The 8303-nt window shown below is 36.4% G+C and overlaps 1 non-coding gene across 1 annotated transcript; it reads right to left on the minus strand.

Annotated features, from left to right (window-relative positions):
- Positions 1-756: 756 nt before the first annotated feature.
- Positions 757-828, minus strand: TRNAC-ACA (transfer RNA cysteine (anticodon ACA)). The gene has a single exon. It is a non-coding gene; the product is annotated as a tRNA-Cys (tRNA).
- Between the last annotated feature and the right edge of the window lie 7475 nt (positions 829-8303).

The following is an 8303-nucleotide window of genomic DNA, read 5'->3' on the forward strand; positions in this document are numbered from 1 at the left end:
TGTTGGCTTTCTATTATTCTTTTATCTTATTAACAAAAAACCTCTTAAAATACAGAAAATTCCAGCCACCTGAAAATGGCTGCTGAAAAACATCAAAGTGATTTTGGGGGGATTGAGTCTAATAAGAAGAGAATACACTTTGAAATACAATCCACTCCAGTATTCTTGCCTGGAGAATCCCATGAACAGAGTAGCCTGGTTTTCTACAGTCTATAGAGTCTGTCACACAGAGACAGACATGACTGAAGCGATTCAGCCCACATGTAAAAGTCTTTTTAACAATAAAGCACACATTGAAATATCTCATTACTAAATGTAGGAATTTGAGTAAAATATTTGGCGTAAAATGTGTAAGACATTTTGTATTGTGCTCACTATCTAAAACACTGCTGGGCCAATAATTTTATTATGGAGAATTTATTCTCTAAAATTTAAGTGTATAAGGTTGTGGCTCTTCCTCCTCTCTACTTAAAAGAAACATAGCGTCATTGAATCATTTGAGGAAATACTTAGGTTTTTTGTCACTAGAATGTTAATATGTGAGTATATATTTGTGACATAGCAATAATTTGTATGCTTTCCTAAAATTTTCAGTTGTAAATTTGGATAGTCTTTGAAAGAAAGTTAAAGTCAAGTCACTCAGTCGTGTCTGACTCTTTGTGACCCCATGGACTGTAGCCTACCAGGTTCCTCCATCCATGGGATTTTCCAGGGAAGAATACTGGAGTGGGTTGCCATTTCCTTCTCCAGGGGATATTCCCAACCCAGGGATCGAACCTGGGTCTCCCACTTTGTAGGCAGACGCTTTACCATCTGAGCCACCAGGGAAGTCTTTACCTTTCCCTAAAAGAGCACTGTCAGCCTTAGGCCATTCCATTTAGCCAATTTCAAGGTCTTGTACGTTTATTTCCTCCTTGTCCTGGATAATATTGCTTATCTTAATTGCTAACTTGTGCTAAGAAGAATCCAGCCTATTTTAATACTAACAGGAAAGCCTGTTTTTATGCTGCGTAAGATATAAATAACAAAATTTTACTATAATAAGAGATTATATCTGGAAATTAAGCTATAACTCAATTAAAGTGACTGATTCATATAAGGAGAGAGTAAAAGGGAAAAAAGATACTCATGGCAATAAATCACAAATAACAAATTAGATCTACACATTTGTATTTTTTTTTCTCATCAGCTCAAATTCAAATGAGTAAGACAACATCATGATACCTGCAATTGTTTTAGCTAAACTGATCTTTTCAAATGAAGCAGAGATGAGGAAAATAGCACCTAGATAATCTGCCTGCTCATTAAGTTTCTCTCTCAAAGCTGTGCTTCCTTATACTCTGTCATTACAAGAGATACTTGGATTGAAATTACATAAAGTCATCACTGCCTTCTAGTGTTTTAAGTGAGGAGTTGATAGATATTTATCTTTTTTGAAAATCTGATTCCTCCTTAGAGAATGAAAAATATCACAGATAAACATATTGTCTCCAAAAGGATACTGGATTCATTTCTTTAGGAAGAGAACCAACAAATCTAGTGGAAGAAAAGTGCTGCAAGTAGAGGAAGGAAGAGGTAAATGTCCAGCAAACCAGCAAAATAAAAGGTCTCTCGATTTACATGTATTTCCCATCCTGATTCATGTCAATGTATGGCAAAAACCACTACAATATTGTAAAGTAATTAGCCTCCAACTAATAAAAATAAACGTAAAAAAAATAAAATAAAAAAAATAAAAGGTCTCTCGAGCTCTCAGCGTGGTCCCTGTGGTTTGCTTGATTCTGATTACTCAACTAGCTATATCTGGTAGTAGGCAAGTGACATTGTTAGGCAGATAGGTGGACTAGGGCTATTCTCAAGTTAGTGACTAAGAAAAATGACTCAGCATGACATATAATTCACATTATATACTAAAAGTTTACAAGCGTTTATTCAAAAACATATATTATAAAAAATGAATAACAAATTGAGTGGATAAATGAATGGATGGGTAGATGGATCAATTTACCATCTGTTCTGAAGTATAACAATACTAATGAAAGAATCACACCAACTAAAGGACTTTAATGTGGAAAACAAATACAAAGAACAAAAAACTGTCCAAAATATAGTGTGACAAATACTGTAAAATTACACACTACATATATTAATAATAAAACTTTTAAGAATCTCATGGATGATTAAATGCAAACTTCATGAAAAGTTCATGAGAAGGAAACATAACCAAGAAACAGACAATTTCAATCAGAAATACAAAAGTATGTACTTATCAACATGCTAACACTTTATTAATTTCTAAAACTTTGAAACAATTGTGTCTAATTTTCTGGAGGGAGGTCTTATTGCAATATTATCACCCCTTTGTAAAAACCAAATTGGTAATACCATAGAAGAGTTAACTATGTACTCATCCCATTCAGTTGCAAAATGTCTATCATAACAAAATTATCCAAAATATTTTTAAATGAAGACATTCATTGCCATATTAAGTATCGAAAATTAGGAGTTGCTTACATTCCCATCAATTAGGAAACAATTAATTATTCATACTAGTTTCTCTCAAGAGAACACTATTCAGCTAATGAAATATAGCTGAATATTAGCTGATGTGGCACAAAAATATTCCATAACACAGTTTAAATAGAAAATAGTATTCCAGAGTATATAGATTCTGATTACAACTTTTAAAAACTATTAATGGTAATAAACAATGAAGAACATGCATCAAAATTGTAATAGCAGGTGTGATTAGTTACTGAAGACATGATTTACTTTGTCATTCATAATTTTCCATGAACTTATTCTGCTTTTATTATTAGTAAAATAAACAATCACAGGCAAATGGATAGGTAATGGAAGCAAGTCCATCTCTTTTAATTTGGTTTTCTTTTTTCTAACATACAGGTAAACATAAGACAGATTAAAGTTTAATTAGAAGTGAATTTTAGATTATTTTTAATGTGGTTTAGTTCTTCCAAACTATGTCTCAGTTGGGAAAATCTAGAAGGTCAATTGTCAGTTTTGTCTGCATTTCCCTCCTGACTTATTTTCCATCTAGTTAACAAAGAGGTGGATTTGTAGCTAAACTACCATCAAGTTACTTAATTCAGTCTGAATGTATTCCTAAAGGAAAACACTACTAACAGAAAGAATTGCTGGCACGATCAAAATTTTTTGAGGAATTAAAGTGTTTAGCAGGCACCAAGGACATTAATAATTTATAAAGTAAGTCAGCACATAAAGCAGAAAGAGTTGACTTTCAACCACTGTAGAATAAATCAAGAAACCTGCTGAGGAGATGTTAAGAGTGCCAATAAGCTTCAAAATAATAGGCTTTTTTTTTTTTAACTCTCTAAACAACTGCCATATTTGATCACAAAATGAAAATTTAAGAAAGGTCTATATATTTAGAACATATCCTTCTGTTCATAACATCAATCATGGACTATGTACAAAGTCTAATCATATTCTTTTTCAAAGCAAGAACATTATATGGTATTTATTAATAAGATTACTTATTACTAAGATGATTACATATCTATTTATAGGTAGGGCAAGAAATGTAACAGAATCTAAAATGAAGAGATAATTTTGCATGAATAAATGCATTTATAAAGAATACCAGTGGCTCAAAATTGAAAAGTATTAATAAAATTGATAGTGAAGGACAGGGAAGCCTGGTGTGCTGCAGTTCATGGGGTTGCAGAGTCAGACACGCTTTAGTGACTGAACAACAACAATAAAATTGATGACTATTTTGGCGCCTGAAAATAAACTATAATATGGAAATTCCCTCGATTCCATGATAATTACTAAACAACACGGCACAAGCATAATGGACTGCCCTACTTAGCAACAGAGCATGAGTTCTGGGTCATCAACATTTCTCTGACAACCCCCAATCCTGAAATGCCATGAAAACAAAAGCAGTCTAAATCAAGGCGTGCATCCACACTTAAGTATTCTTTTGAAGGAAGCAATGAGACATCTTGGATCCTCTTACAGTCTTCTTCTAAAGGCATATCCACCAGGAAAACAAATGCTAAAATTACCTTAAGTCCATGGTTGGGGCCTCAGAGAAAGCCCAAGATAGGGGCTGCTACTTATTCAAATACATATCTTCCTTTCATAATTATTGAACTCTCAGTTTTCAGCTGACTGGGCGACTACAAAAAAGACTCATTTTCTGGAACTAAGTGCTGGCCAGTGGGATCAGTGTAATATAAGTGGAAATGACAGGTGTCAGCCTCCGCTAACATTCTTTGAAAGATGCTTGTATTTGCCTTTGATCTATTCTCACCTTTCCTCTCCCTGTCCTGCTGCTTGGAACATAAATGTTGCTATTTTAGACAAGGATGCTAAGGGCCACCCCAGAGATGAAGGAACTTAGTGAAAACGGGCCTGGATTCCTGAATAGTTTGTGTAACTGAGCCAACTTACTAACAGTTAATATATTTCTAGCCATTCACACTTGCTCCTTGGAAGGAAAGATATGACAGACCTAGACAGTACATTAAAAAGCAGAGACATCACTTTGCCAACAAAGATCTGTATAGTCAATGCTATGGTTTTTCCAGTAGTCACATACAGATGTGAGAGTTGGACCAGAAAGAAGGTTGGAGCACCAAAGAATTGATGCTTTCAAATTGTGAGGCTGGAGAAGGCTCTTGAGAGTCCCTTGGACTGCAAGGAGATCAAACCAATCAATCCTAAAGGAAATCAACCCTGAATATTCAATGGAAGGACTGATGCTGACCCTCTAATACTTTGGCCACTAGATGTGAAGAGCTGAAAAGAAAAGCGTCATTAGAAAAGACCCTGTGGTTGGGAAAGGTTGAGGGTAGAAAGATAAGAGGGCAACAGAGGATGAGGTGGTTGAATGTCATCAACGACTCACTGGACATGAGTTTGACCAAACTTAAGGATAAGGGAGCCAGTGCGCTGCAGTTTAGGGGGATGCAAAGAGTCAGACATGGCTTAGCAATTGAAGAACAACAAAGAGAAATTTAAGTTACTTGTATGGCTTTACATTTCTGTTGGGCAGAGCTCAGCAGTTACAAAGCAGACTAACATCTGAACCCATGCCTCTCAGCTACAACATTTCTTTGTCAGATCAAACAACCCATCCTGTGCAGCACAGGGAACAGTTGGATTATGCTGGTAGATGTCATCAGGACTGAAATTAGCAACATAAAACGTGTATCTGCATCTAAAAGACTCTGAGTGAGTGAATGTGAATAATTCTAAGAATATGTATATTTGCAGAAAAATCTCAGTTGGAATAGACAGAAAATAGAATCTTTAAGGATAAAATTTCCAAACTGATAAAATTTTAAGTAATAACAACGTTCGTGTGGAATGAATGGGCATGGTTTGCTCAAGTAAGACAGGAGATGAAGATGCTAAGAGATGATGTGATCAAGGGATTTATAAAGTCCCAGGTTTTTTTTTTTTTTTTAGTAACTTAACTTTGATAATAATCTATAAATAACTTCCTCTTTTCCATTTTTATTTTTATTGTATTAAGAACACAACGTGAGATCTACCTTCAATGAATTTTTAAGTATATAATACAGTACTGTTGACTATGGGTACAGTTCAGCTGAGTGCAGTTGCTCAGTCAACTCTTTGAGACCCCATGGACTGCAGCATGCCAGGCTTCCCTGCCCATCACCAACTCCTAGAGCTTACTCAAACTCACGTCCATCGAGTCAGTGATGCCATCCAACCATTTCACCCTCTGTCGTCCTCTTCTCCTCCTGCCTTCAATCTTTCCCAGCATCAGGGTCTTTTCCAATGAGTCACTTCTTCGCCTCAGGTGACCAAAGTTTTGGAGTTTCAGCTCCAGCATCAGTCCTTCCAATGAATATTCAGGACTGATCTCCTTTAGGATTGGCTGATTTGATCTCCTTGCAGTCCAAGGGACTCTCAAGAGTCTTCTCCAACACCACAGTTCAAAAAGCTTCAATTCTTTGGCACTCAGCTTTCTTTACAGTCCAACTCTGACATCCATATGTGACTACTGGAAAAAACATAGCTTTTAACTAGATGGACCTTTATTGGCAAAGTGATGTCTCTGCTTTTTAATATGCTGTCTAGGTTGGTCATAGCTTTTCTTTAAAGGAGCAAGTGTCTTTTAATTTCATGGCTGCAGTCACCATCTACAGTGATTTTGGAGCCCCCCAAAATAAAGCATCAGTACGAACAAAGCTAGTGGAGGTGATGGAATTACAGCTGAGCTATTTCAAATGCTAAAAGATGATGCTGTGAAAGTGCTGCACTCAATATGCTAGCAAATTTGGAAAACTCAGTAGTGGCCACAGGACTGGAAAAAGTCAGTTTTCATTCCATTCCCAAAGAAAGGCAATACCAAAGAATGTTCAAACCACCACACAATTGCACTCATCTCACATGATAGCAAAGTAATGCTCAAAATTCTCCAAGCCAGGCTTCAACAGTACATAAACTATGAACTTCCAGATGTTCAAGCTGGATTTAGAAAAGGCAGAGGAACTAGAGATCAAATTGCCAACAAAAAACCAGAAGAGTTCTGGGAAAACATCTAACTCTGCTTTATTGACTATACCAAAGCCTTTGGCTGTGTGTACCACAACAAACTGTGGAAAATTCTTCAAGAGATAGGAAAACTAGACCACCTTACCTGACTCCTGAAAAATCTGTATTCAGGTCAAGTAATAGTTAGAACTGAACATGGAACAATAGAGTGGTTCTAAATTGGGAAAGGAGTAAGTCAAGACTGTATATTGTCACCCTGCTTATTTAACTTATATGCAGAGTACATCATGCAAAATGCTGGGCTGAATGAAGCACAAACTGGAATCAAGATTGCCAGGAGAAATATCAATAACCTCAGATATGCAGATGACACCACCCTTATGGCAGAAAGTGAAGAAGAACTAAAGAGCTTCTTGATGGAAGCAAAAGGGGAGAGTGAAAAAGATGACTTAAAACTCAACATTCAGAAAACTAAGATCATGGCATTCGGTCCCATCACTTCATGGCAAATAGATGAGGAAACAATGGAAATAGTCAGAGACTATGGGTACAAATGTTGTATAACAGATCTCTAGAGCTTATCTTCTTAAATTGAAATTTTAGGCTCATTGATTGATAAATCCCCATTTCCTTCTTTCTCTCAACAACCACCATTCCATTCTTTGATTCTATAAATTTATATTAGAAGCCTAATATAAATGGAATCATGTAGTATTAATCTTTCTGCGACTGGCTTATTTCATTTAGCATTATGTCTCAAGTTTCATCCATGTTTTTGTATATTGTAGAATTTTCTTCGTGTTTAGAGTTGAGTAATATCCCATTGTATGGATATACTATGTTGTCTCTATCCAGTCTCACTGTTTCCTATTTTTTTCAAGTTTAATGCTTATGCTAAATCTTTTCTGACTGATTGAAGTCCACTGCTTCTCTCAGGTGACCCCTGCATACCAAGCTCCTTCCCTGGAACCCAAAACCCATTTTCTCCTCTTCCCACTTAAGTCCTTGCATGCTAAGTCACTTCAGTCACATCCGACTCTTCTGCGACCCTATGGACTGTAGCCCATCAGGCTCCTCTGTCCATGGGATTCTCCAGGCAAGAATACTGGAGTGGGAAACCATTTTCTTCTCCAGTGGATTTTCCTGACCCAGGGATCCAACCCACATCTCTGATGCCTCCTGCACTGGCAGGCCGATTCTTTACCACCACCTGAGAAGACTCCTCAGCCCTCAGGTATTGATTATACAATTAGTCTTCACACAAACCTAAGAAAAATGTATTATATTATTATCTCTATTTTAAAGATGGGGAAACCAACACAAAAAGACTAAAAAAAATTCATCTAAGTTCACACATCTAGGAAAGTAGGAGAGCTAGATTTCAATCCAAGTAAAGTGGCTTTAACTTTAAGCACTTAATATTCTATGGTCTACTGTCTCTGACATAGTAGCCAACTATTAATTGCTTTTCAGCATCCATCCCATATTTTAATTGTTTTACCAAAAGTTCAAATATATTTTGGAATCCCTGTTGACCTTAGATAGCTGGGTCCACTCTTCAGGAGCCCACTCTTAAAGTGCCTACTCTTGGCTTCTGACCTCAATGATTCTTCCAACATTGGCTGTGTGGCCTAAGGCAGGTCAACTAGGATGGTTCTCTGGAATTTTCCTGGGAACGAAGTGACAGTGTATTCCTTTGCTTACATATTAGAAGGCATATAATCCTAGGAGCCTAACATCAAGAAAAACAGAGCCCATAAAAACAAATAAAAGGCTAACGTAAAATT

This window comes from Dama dama, chromosome 31 (genome assembly GCF_033118175.1).
Source record: "Dama dama isolate Ldn47 chromosome 31, ASM3311817v1, whole genome shotgun sequence".
NCBI lineage: Eukaryota > Metazoa > Chordata > Mammalia > Artiodactyla > Cervidae > Dama > Dama dama.